This window comes from Cuculus canorus, chromosome 8 (assembly GCF_017976375.1).
Source record: "Cuculus canorus isolate bCucCan1 chromosome 8, bCucCan1.pri, whole genome shotgun sequence".
In the NCBI taxonomy this organism is placed as follows: Eukaryota; Metazoa; Chordata; class Aves; order Cuculiformes; family Cuculidae; genus Cuculus; species Cuculus canorus.
Window position 1 is genome coordinate 3,027,565 of NC_071408.1, and position 12,591 is coordinate 3,040,155.

General features: G+C 42.3%; 1 long non-coding RNA gene across 2 annotated transcripts in view; it reads left to right on the forward strand.

The window, feature by feature from the left end:
* Positions 1 to 3,124: 3,124 nt before the first annotated feature.
* The window catches only part of LOC128852937 (uncharacterized), a 53,078-nt gene continuing 43,611 nt past the window's right edge, over positions 3,125 to 12,591 (forward strand). For both annotated transcript variants that reach the window (XR_008451090.1, XR_008451089.1), the window contains exons 1-3: positions 3,125 to 3,216; positions 5,542 to 5,693; positions 9,413 to 9,547. This is a non-coding gene — a long non-coding RNA (uncharacterized LOC128852937). The remainder of the gene's footprint in view (positions 3,217 to 5,541; positions 5,694 to 9,412; positions 9,548 to 12,591) is intronic.

Consider the following 12,591-nt stretch of genomic DNA (forward strand, 5'->3'; position numbering starts at 1 on the left):
AAGCAAAGCAGCAAAAGTAAGGCTATCCTTTTTAACTCTTCTGGGAGTTTATGACTTCAGTCCTGAAAAGAATTTTTACTGAGCTTTACATTCTCTGTTACAGGGATTGAAGGAATGTGAAGTTCATCATTAATTTTAACTTTGGGTTCTCATATTTTAATCTTTTTGTTGTGACGTAGCACTTAGAAAAAAGTATTTTGAAGTGAAGCGTTATGTATTTTACATCTCTTGTGCTGTGTTCATCCTTCCTCCGGACCCTCATTTAAGGATAGAGCCAAATGAGGAGGGCTAGTGCAAACCAGTCTGCTTACTTGTGGCCCATCTCACATGGTTGTGGCTTCCACCACACCGGTTCGACACTTTACTCATGCTCTCATTAGTTTGGTAGAAAACCAACTTGGACCAACACTTCCCCTCCTTCAAATCTAAACAAAAGCTGCAAATCTTTCTGCTGATAAGTGAGCTTTGCGGTGGGCAGCCAATATGAGGTGGGGACAGCATCCTGCCCTCCATCTCCTTGGGGTTTTTGTTCTCCACTTGTGTTTGAGGAGCTTCAGTGGTTGGCTGGGGACAGTGGGAAGCAGCTCCTGGAGCAAGGTAGGAAGGAATGAACCTATTGCTTTTGGCACTGATGACCTTCTTGATAGGCTCAGCCATAATTCACTGTAAAGCTCCTGAAGCTCACAGACTTCTACCCTATTTCCTTCCATCCGATTAGGAGATCTCCAGTAAAGCACGCAACTGCAGAAAGTCATGAGTAGGCTTTCAATCTGCTGTCACGCTGGGAAGTTTAGGGAGGGTAAATCATCCACGTATCCTGCTGAATGTCCCCAAAATAGTTTCAGGCTGTCTGCAGGCTCAGGAAGGTGATGTTGTGTTGGTCATCCTTAAATCACAAATCAATGGCTATCCCTGCAGCTAAATCATTAGGGAACAGCAGCGCTTCCTCTGGTTGTTCAGGGGCTCAGTGTGCAGAGAGATACTGGCTTTAGTAGGGTTAAGCCGTTTAAAAGCCAGATTGCATTCCTGTACCTTTTCCTCTCCACTCTTACTTTTTAATCACTGCACCAGTCTATCCTTCGTTATCAGTGTGTGCAGTGACCAGGGAAAAGGGCTCGTAGATGCAGCTGAGTGTGGCACAAAAGTTAATTAATAATAGACAACTTATGCTGTGGAAGAGCTGGTTCTGCTCAGTTTTGAATGTTCTTTTCAAAGGCAAGAAAAGGCATGTACACTAAACCCTTCATCCAGCTCCTCAGAGGATGGTGGCGGTTTCAAAGCTGTTAAGCAACCCTGGACAAAAAGCCACAAGATATCTCGCTCGTTAGCTGTGACTACAAAGCCTGTGGTCACACGTACACGCTTTCAGAGAAAGCCTGCAAATTTCTCAAAGTAAATCCTGGAGGTTTTAGTTCCTATTCCGAGTTATTTCTGTATGTGCTGTTTTAAAATATTTATATACAGTCTAATTAATCCAAAGTTGTTCATAAATGTTCGCTGTCTGTAGTAACAGCTCAATACATCCTCTTGATCATGTCAACCGTATCGCTTTCAGAAACCGTTTAAAGTCTGTTAACTTTAGGAGAGAAGTCATGGGCTGATGTGATTTGGCTGATTGATCTTTGGCTCTGGAGGCTGTGATGGAGGTGGACAAGCAGACCAGGTTGGGAGTACATGTCCGGCCCCAGCCCAGGCTGTGCTGGCTCTACCTGTGGCTTTCTGTGGCTGGCAGAGCAGGATCATCATGTTGAACTGTCTTCCGAAATTAGATACCCATGGAATCTCTTTTCCATGAACTCCATCCATTGGAAAAGAGGTAGGGCTCATGGTCATCCATGGTGCAGGAGACCTTAGCCCAGCTTTCTCCTTTATCTGAGAAGGTTTCAACTCATGCCTCCATGAAAGGTGCCTTCACCAGCAGCTTGCTTCTCTCTTCTGCTGCCTCGAAGCTTAATTTCCCTTGGGATTAACCTTAATATGAATATTAGTTGATGGTCACCACCACCGTGGTACCAAAGGCATGCAATTTCTCAATTTTTTTCTCCAAACGACAGACACGAATGCACATGCCAAACAGTTCTGTTGGGTTACCGGCCCACAATAATTAATATTTACTGGGATGAGAGAAGTGCTGAGCACTACCCTACTGGTTCGATCTCTTCTTGGCTCCACCCTGTAGTAATGAGTTGCGCGATGGCTTTGGCAAGGGCTCGTGAGCGCCTCACAACACCTCCCCTTCCTCTCACCCACAATTCAACAAAGGCGCAGCAAGAATGTGGACAGGTTTCTCTGCTTATGTGTTGTGTTTAGGCAACAGTTTGTGTTGTGCTTGTCCCAATTTAAAATACGGGAAGTGTTGAAAACCCTTCAATTTCTTCCCGTGTAAGATATTCATTCCTGTTTTTGTTACCTGGCTGAGAATCCACTGCTCTGAATGCTTCTGCAAAAAAAATATATGCAGAACTGCTGGATATCTTCCCACCACCAGTCATTTTCTTCTGTCAGAAGATCATGAAATAGAAGAAGGAAAACAAAATAGAGCGATTCGGAGATGTTCTTTTACATCAGAAACACTTCTCTTTCCTCCTCCTAATTGCTTTTCTCGCCTGTGTCTGACTGTGCTGTGCACACGGTCACCTATGTGCCCCTGGGCTGGCACACCTACACTTGCTGGACTGACCCATGCAGTCCCAACTACCTCCAGAAGAACAAATTAAGTGATTTTTGGAGCCATCTGGGGATGCAGACCCATGAGCCCTTTTCAGATTGCTGTTCTTTTGCTTTTACTGAGGTTTTTGCAGGATGTGGCCATTCCAAGTCATCCCAGAGGGTGTTATAGACATAAATTTATATATAAATACGGCATGATAAACAGAGTTTGGTATTTTGAAGTTGTGTGCTTTCGTGTAGTTGTTTTGCTGGAATAATTTTCATTTGGTTTGGTTTGTGTCAGAAATTGGAATTGGATGGGAATTTCATTGTTACAGATGGTGCTTTGACAGAAAACTTTGGTCTAGTACAAATGGAACTGAAAATTCAAATTATGCCCACAGGCTTAAAAGAAGAGAGTCCAAATCAGTAACGCAGCAGGTGTTGATCATTTGTGATTTCTCTTCCCTCACTCAGGCGATATCAAGCTTCCTATCAGTTCTGGGACTTGAGCAGCTTTGGATCTATGCTATCAGTGTCAGCAGGATCTTTTATTTTCTCCAAAAGGTAATATCTTTGCATGCAATTTAACTGGGGTTCAATCTAAACGCCAGTCATGGCTTTGTTAACTGTTCTTTGTCCATCCTTTTATAACATCTCTCTTTCCACCTGAGATGGATGTGTTTGACTTTACCGGTGCCTCTCCTTAAGCTCACCCTTATTTAAAACCCTTGACTGCAAACTTCAGCAACTCTCGGATGGGTTATTTAGAAGCCATGAAGTATCTTGATGGTCTTGGCTGGCTTGCTGTTCCCTCCTCATGAATTAACAGCTAAGTTTGAGAATAATTAAATTCCCTTGAACCCGCACAGGAAGCATATCTGCATATTGTCAGGGTAAAGGAAAGCAACCCAAAGCTTCCAGGAAATCATCACAGGATTGACTTATGACTAAATCGGTTCAAGTAATTACATAGCCCTTTTAAACATTTTCTAGATAAAGGAGCTGTGATCTGTCTTAGTGTTTTGTAGCATGACACCGTAGGTAAAACACGCCATTCCTTAACCCTGTGTTTTGATTAGAAGGCCCCCTCTAACGATTCTCTCTAACTCTGGTATGAAATAAAGTGTTTAATTTAATAAATGAAGAGACAAATATTTTGACCACTTAGTTTAACTTTTAATAAAAAGAGGCTATAGAATATATATGATTTTTAATACAAAGCTTTTCAAAAAAAAAATGAAGTGTTAAAATTTCTTGTATCTTTTGAAAGTGCCACCATCAAATACATGAATCAGATCTTCTGCCTTAATTTGTTGGGTGCTTCTTGTATTTTTGGGCCTTCCCATAGATTGATTGGCTAAAATGGAAGAGTTCAGCGCCACAGATAAATTCCTGATATTGGCGTTTATAGATTATGATTAAATCTTGTGTCTTCTCTTTATGAACAGATGTACCATTTTGTGTGTCTCTGTATTTAGAGGAGTGCTGCTTGTTTTACCTGATCTCCTAAAGATTAATGTCAGTCTTCCTTTACCAGTGACCATTCCTCATCTGTGTTTTCCCCTGCCGCGCTCTTTGGGGACTCCATCCTTGGAGCCTTCCAAAGCCGCCTGGATATGGTCCTGGGTGACTGTCTCTGGGTGGCTCTGCTTAAGCGTGGAGGCTGGACCAGATGATATCTAACGGTCCTCACCAACCTCACCCTTTCTGTGATTTTTTGAATGCCTCTGAAGTTTTTTTTAGTGTATCCATTCTTTAATTCCCTGTTTTTTCTGTTTAAGCTCTTACATGTGCTCTCTCTGATAATTAAATGCAGGAATGAAAGCTGATGACCCTGGGTTAGAGGCCACATGTTCCTCTGACCTGGTTGACATACACAGGAGATGTCTTTAAATAATAAATAGCCCCCTGCCCCATAAAAACCTACAAAGCAGCAACACTTCCTACAGTATTGGGGCACAACACAGATTTCAGTTTGCGATAATTTTCTTTGATGCAAAGACTCAGACATTCAGGACAAGATCCTGGCTTGCTCACATCTATGAAACGCGTGATGTTGACTTTAAAGCAAGGTTTCTTGGCATTTTGGCTTGTATCAGAAATGGTGTGACCAGCAGGTCCAGGGAGGTGATTCTCCCTCTGTACTCGGCACTGGTGAGGCCGCACCTTGAGTACTGTGTTCAGTTCTGGACCCCTCACCACAAGAAGGATGTTGAGGCTCTGGAGTGTGTCCAGAGAAGAGCAACAAAGCTGGTGAGGGGCCTGGAGAACGTCTGACGAGGAGCGGCTGAGAGAGCTGGGGGTGTTTAGCCTGGAGAAGAGGAGGCTGAGGGGAGACCTTATTGCTCTCTACAACTGCCTGAAAGGAGGTCGTGGAGAGGAGGGAGCTGGGCTCTTCTCCCAAGTGACAGGGGACAGGACTAGAGGGAATGGCCTGAAGCTCCGTCAGGGGAGGTTCAGGTTGGATATCAGAAAAAAATTCTTCACAGTAAGAGTCATCGGGCACTGGAACAGCTGCCCAGGGAGGGGGTTGAGTCACCTTCCCTGGAGGTGTTTAAGGAACGGGTGGATGAAGTGCTTAGGGACATGGTTTAGGGAATGTTAGGAATGGTTGGACTCAATGATCCAATGGGTCCTTTCCAACCTGGTGATTCTGTGATTTTGTGATTCTGTTTCAGTCTTTTCACAAAGATTTAGTGGAGGGAGTATGTGTATGTGTGTAACATTTGTCTAAGAGCTTTTCATTAGCTGAAATCAGCACAGTTAAATTGGTTTTGGGTTATGCTTTATGATTGCGTCCGTGAGGTTCTTCCTGTTCAGACACCAGTCTGCATCTCTTTAAGGTGTAATACTCTAACATGAAATGTGTATATGAAATCTGGTTCTCAGCTATAGAAGCTCCATCTTGGAAAACAACGTGTCCTCCAGTCGTGTCCTCTGAGGAGCCCCTCCACCACACCCACGCGGCAGCCAGGCTGCTCACACCTGCAAGGCTAAATACACGCATGTGGTGCAGGTCTGGGTCCCAGCAAAAACTTCAGGTAAAAACAAACACTTTGCAAACTGTTTTGCTTATGTGCTTGTTTTGTATTGTCTCGTATAGAGTTAATTTGAAAGAGATTGGGAACTACAGCTTTTTAGTCATCGCAGAGGTTCCTGGAGGTGTTCCAGGCCAGGTTGGGTGGGGCTTTGATTAGTGGGATGTGTCCCTGCCCATCGCAGGGGCGTTGGAATTAGATGATCTTTAAGGTTGCTTCCAACTGAAACCGTTCTATGATTCTTTTACGCTTGAAACCCCTGAAAATGAAATAAGGTTTACTATCTCCACCGTGGCCTCATATTGCGTTTTCAGCTTAGAAATACTCTCAGATATCAAAATTAGAGCCAGAGGGAAACTTAGTTTTCTGTTTAGATTTGAGTTTGCATAAATGAAATAAAGAATTAAAAACATTATCTACACAGTATAGTAGCCATGCTTTCACAGAAAAAAAGGCCCTGAAATCCAGATGACAAAGAGGAGGGTTGGTTAAATGGCTGTTTTATCCCATTATGGGTTGGTTTGCCAGCATGTTCCCAATTATCACCAATGTACGGATACATTCCTTTAAGACGAAGGGTAGTTCTTCCCAATGCTTTCCATTGATCGCTTGCTACCATGGAAGAGTTTCCTCTTTGTACCATTGTTACTACTTGGAATCTGGGATTTTATTGTTGTTACGGGAAAGAATTGTCAAAATCAATGTGAAAAGGGCGGAGAGAAGTTTTCCAAGGGATGGCGAAGCACGCACAGTGGGGATCAGTGTAATGAAAGATAAATCGTAGTGAATATAAGCATTAAAATGAAAGTAAAATATCGCTTGAGGCTTTCCAAGAAAGTGAAATAAGAAAATGTCCTGAAACTGGTAAAGGAGACTGGCTGGTAAGGTCAGTGGCGAGTCTGTGTCGACAATGAATTCACTCTGTGATTCTTATTCGGTGCGGCTCCGCTATTCATTATTCAAAGGAGACTATGCAAATGGTTGGCATTAGAATTTTAACACATAGCCATGCTGGACTACTCAAAAAGAATACACTGACACCTATGAATGCAAAAAAAGAGTTTTTCTCATCCTCCAACCCTCTGCCATTGTACTTGGCATTTGAAAATTACTTTGCACAAATGTAGACAGGAGAGAATGTCTGACACTGGAAGTTGTCATGAAGAAGCAGTATTCCCAAGCTGTGCTACCCAAGGCATTTGTTTACCGGGAGGATATTTATCCTTAAATGCTTGATATGCAGTTGAAAGATATATCAAAAGTCTCAGTGGATTCCCTAGCGGACAAATCCTCACCCCGTAGACATGAAAAATCCCCACAAGGGATAACATGAATTGGCCATCTTGCCAATGCTCTTGTCTGAGGACATCAAAGCTTTGCCCACAGAGAAAAATATCTTCCTATGTTATTTCTATAAATTTCTGTAACTCATACAAATTCCAGCCCTACGGAGAAACGGAGAATAGTGGTCTAGTATAACTAATTCAGAATAATTCCTTCCCTCTTGCATTGGTTTAGTGGAAAGCTGACTTCAGGTACAGAAGTTGTCTGGTTTGAGAAAACACAAAGGCACTAACCTTGTTTTAACTGTGCTATATAGATGCTGCAGAGCCAGTTTAAAATAAGAAATTCCTGATCCATTCTAATTTTTGGAAGGAGAACAGATATAAAGCATAGGTACATGCACGTAGTTTTATCACTTGTAGAGTTGAAATCCACTGCGTGGATCTTATAACGTGCCTTTAGACACATTGTGAGATGGAAGCAGGCATTGTGCGCAGTGAACGTTAATGAAATGGAGCTACGTAGCTCTTACCCGTGGTCTTGCAAATCAGGGTTAAATTGCTTTCTACAGTCTGAAAAAAATGTTTGTATAGATCCTTTGCTCTGTGCTGATTCACTGAAAACATAAATCGTTGAGCTGGCCTTTATTTGCATAACCACTGTGCTTTCTTTCTTGAAAGACCAAGCCTTTAGAAATGATACCTGGTCCTCGACGTGGTGCTGTTATAAGAAGAAACTGCACTTTTCAGAAGGGCCCTGCAATGGGTTATAAAAATCCTTAGATGGTTCAGGTGATGAAAGTTGTAATTTCTGAGACGGGGGGTGGGATTGGCAAGCAGACACTGGGGAGACGCTGTTCAAAGTGGTTGCCCTGTCACGGTTACAGATACGACTCAAGAAAGGACAGAACAGCTGACCTACATCTCTTTGAGTTGAAGTATGTTGACGAGTGGTTTAGATAAACGAGGATAAAACTCCTTAAATCTGCTAGAACGTTATTTGATTTCTTGATGTTTTAAGAAGAATTCCTTCTCCTTTACTCTGACGGTTAAAACTAAGTTGCCTAGGAAACACAGGAAGAGAAAACTGTTACCACGCACCCGTGCTGCTCCGTGCGGCTTGGTGATCTGACAAACAAATGTCGTCCATGGAAAAGCAGCCTTTCATTGCATGGTTTGATCTGTTTTGCTGGGTGCTGAAGTCTGCAGAGCTGCAAGATAAAAAGAGGCTGGAGAAATCAACCTTCTTCACTCCAGCGTGGCTTTTATCTCACCCCGAGTTTGAGGGTCTTAATGGTCCCATTTTCCTTTGTATTACAAGCTCTTTTATATGGTTAATCTCCTTCCAATTTTGTAGCAGTTGATTAAACCTCTTTTTTTTTTTTTTCATGACACAGAGGAAAATCAATATAAAAACTTGATAGCTCAAATTCAGTTTTATTTTTGGAAATGCCTTAAAAAAAAGAGATAAACGAGGCTATAGGTTGAGGCTGAACATCACCCTGTCCTTGCCGTGCTTTATTTTTAGCAGCTCCTGTTCTGGGCTTTGCCATTCGTACCTCAGATCTGATCTAATTGTTGAAGACAAAGAAGTGCTCTGGCTGTCTCTCCGAGGGCTAATCTCTTACGCTGAGAAAACCTTTAGACTTAATTAAGACAGTTTTATCATTCCTGTGGACTTCCAGAGTGGCACAAAAAGGCCCTATTAATGCTGAGAAACTCTCGCTATTCTAATCCAGTGATATTAAGCAGAGGTTTATTTCAGTGAAGGTAACAACCCTCTCCAAGTGCGACTTGTTTTGCATGGAGCCGTGGATTATTCCTTTAGCTCCTCTAGAGATATAACTCCAAAACGTACTGTACAAATAATTATTTTTACACCTCAGAAGTGATACTAAATTCAAGACCCTGCCTGAACTGTCATTTGGAAAATATAAATATCCTCTGAGTTTACCTCTTATAAGGCTTTTTTAGTTTTATAGCTCTTTAACAAGAAGCGTAAAGATATGCATCTGATCAAAGAAAGCCCCCCTGATGCTTTGTGCACTGTGCCTGCCTTTGACTAGAACAAAAGCCAGATCTGAGAGGACTTTAATCTGTTGAAAGCAGAACTGTGCTTACAGTATGCATCAGATCTCGATTGTTTGAAGTGACTTAGGATTTTCTCATCTGACTTGACATTGTTTTACTTCATTGTTCATGTATTTAAGATAAAAGAAAATCATTACTGTTTTAAAGTTAACACAAAGAAAGTACTCACGATCAGCATCAAAGGGCTCCGGTTCCTTATCTGTAGGTTCTCTGGATGCTTTTTTTTTGGGTGCCTCTGTGTATCCTTTTTATGTACAGTTATATATTTATGTTAAATCACTAGTAAACTGCGTTATGGTGCTAAAGACCCGGAGAAAAATCCTGTATAAACATTCAAAACTCTTTCAGGTTTTTCACTTTGGTTTGCAAATTTGGGCTTGGATTCTTGGAGAAAGATGCTCTGAGAAGATTACTGCTGTTTTCTGCTCTTGACTGGAGTTTACACACCAACTGGGAAAGAAGCCTTCAGTAAAAGAGGGAGAGGTATGGACTTTAGAAGCTTACTTTTGACTGGAAATTGTTCAGCAATTCTTGTCTGGTAACCAGGGCCTGTTTTACTGCTTCTCAAGAAGAGGAATTTGGAGGCATTTGTCTTCCAGTTTACTCTACGGAGCATCCAGGCGCTGATGCACAGTTGAGAGGTTTTCTTTGTGTTTTGAATGTTTTTACGAATGTCCAGGAGTCTACTGTCTGAAAGATGGATTGAACGTGTGGGTAGTTTATTGCCAGTCATTGGTCTGATATCCATCCTGTCTTTGTTGCTTCCACCTCTCCTGGGGACCTAAAACAAACCTGCTTTTTCCGTTTCCTTTCAATCTCTTCTGGTTGGTTCTCCTTGTGTAACACCTCACAGAAACTGCACAGAAGAGCAGGAACTGCTGTGTGCCTTCCCTGGTGGCCCCAGGTGTTTAACTCCATGTTAAAATCTAAACGAGTAACAGCTTCCACCTTGATACTCAGCAGCTCAAGTGCAACTCCCACCCTGGACTGTGCCAGACTACCAGCAGAGGGATTTCCTAGGAGGACGGTAATGGAAATAGCACGGAGGTCACACTACTGGGAGGAGCAGGAGATTCGGAGGGGAGGCTGAGGCCAGTCTGGCTAATTTTGTCCGGGACTTGGTTGCATCCCCGTTAACGTCATCCTTCTGTGGACCCTAGAGGAACTGCCATGTGTTGCTTGTAAGAAAGAACTGCTCTATCTCCTTCTTTTTTCCAGTTACATTATTAATGGTTTTGGGTTATGGAAAGGACTAGATACACTGCTCATAATGTTGGGAAGGTCAGCTACTGCCTCTAGAGGATCTCTCCTTCCTCCTCCCTCATTTCCTCCATCAGTCCTTCATTTGAACCAGTCATTTAACACTGAAGAAATATTTCTTGATAAATCCTTCCTTGAAACTTGTACCCTCCAAAGAAAACTTCTGATCTATAAAGATCTAGAGTGAAGGAACACGTTGGCCAAAACCCTCCTGATTTGCTTTGCTCTAGAGCTGCTCTTTGGTCTATGTCTCAGTAGCCTTTAATCACGGGCTGCTCCTCTACAAAGCAGTCTGCAGGGGCTGTGTCGGCCTGACACAAGGACACCATCTCCTGTTTTGTGATAGTGGTTTCCTTTGTGGACAATGAATCATCCATATCCAGACTTTCAGCCATCCCAATCTGGTTGTTGCTGACATCAAAGGGAAAGACGTATTTTTGGTGCTGCTGTGCCAGCTGGAGTCCACTGTGTCAGCCAGTTCTAGCCGTTAAATACTATTTCTCCTCTATCACTGCCTGTGTAAGGACTTTCTGATCAAAATCTGTTGTCACTTATGCTATTTAAGTAGTTTTGTTCCAGATCTCTGCTAAATTATGTGCGTTGGAGGGAGAGAACAGAGAACCATTGGGGCATGAAAGTTTTTTCTCTAATTAAAAACCCAAAACCATATGAAGAGCAGTTGTTTCTGTCCCTGCACCTTGTCTAGGGAAGCAACTCCTGGCTGATCCAGGGAGCTTTACCATTGCTGTTTTGATCTGCTTTAGCTATTGTTACCCACACTTTTTAACATGGGAATTCTTCCCGATTGGGAAGTAATTATAATCACAGGCTGCAATGTTTAATGGAACAACAATCACATTTTTATTTATATTTTTATTGCAAGCATTCGTGTTTCTCCTGAGTTTTGAAAGATGTTGCTACATCCTTTTCAATCACAGAAAGGAATGAGCCATGACATTTCTTTTTAATGAAAATGCTGATCTACTGCTTATCTTCATAGAGCTAAATGAAAAGTTTCAAAGACCGACTTGGTTGAATACCTTTATGGTTTAGCCTGGGAAATGTAGCGTTGCTGAGAAGTTTCATATCTTTTTTTTCATGTTTAGGTTGATTTTTAAAAGCAGGAAAGAGCTCAGCCTGCTTTGTATTTCATGTCTTCCTGGGTCTTCACTGACTTGTGATAGATGGTTTTATATGGTAAGAAAACCTGAGTGCCGAGCAGTGAAGCGTGTCTGTTAGGGCTGTTTAAAATGATCCTCTCCTGCCGAAAGGGAAGCGGCGTTCAGGTTTACAGAAGGGGATGGATCATCCAAGATGACAATTCCTGTGGGGTTGCCTCCCCCTCCCTTCTTTTTTTAAGGTCTTCCAGTATGGTTCCTGTGGGTTTTTTTTAATGGAGGATGACATGGTAGAGAGGCAAAACGAATTTCTCCTAGATGTCCCTCAATGCACAAGAAAAATTTGGTTGTTCTCACCCTCTTCTTCAGAAAAATCATAAAATCATGTCCTTGAGCTCACTCTCCCATCCTTCTCCCTTGCTGATGCTTCTTGGTAGGATGGTGGAGATCGGAAGGATGGCAAAGTGCGTCTTCTGTCTATGTTCTCCTCAACAGAACGAGCTCTGCCCTCTTTGGGAACTGGGACCCCCCAAGACGTGCTCTTTGCTTCCCACCTCCCTGTGCTGTACCTCACTTTGCACAAGAAGGCAATGACAGTGCCATCACCCCAACTCCTCTGGCAGCGACATCGAATCTCTCAAATGAGCCAGTTCCCTTGCGATGTTCGTAGCTGGTTTGAAAAAGAACATTTAAATGTTTGGCAGTAGCTAATATTCTGCTGCTTGCAATAACGTAGTTGAATATATTAGTACAACGGCACTTGCTCAGGGACGAATGTGAAGAGTGCTATTTAATACCTAATGTATTGTTAGTTGGCTCGGTTGTTCACAGAGAGTGGGTTTTCAATAAACAAAACATTTACAATGATAATGATCCAGCAGACGCACGCTGTGCCAAATGACTGTTAAAGATAATTTGTAGTTGGCATGGGAAAATTGCCATTTGTAAGTTGCACAACAATACTGCTTTTAACGGCAGGTACCCAAAGTACTTGAGATTGTCTGGATTCTGTTCAAATAAGTGCTTTCGTAGCCAATTATCAAATATTAACTGGGAAAGTGAAAAAAAAAAAAAAGGTATGTTTTGAATCCTTCTGGCTTAAATTTCAAAGCTCCCACACTTAAAAATATTCACAAGGGTGAACTAGGG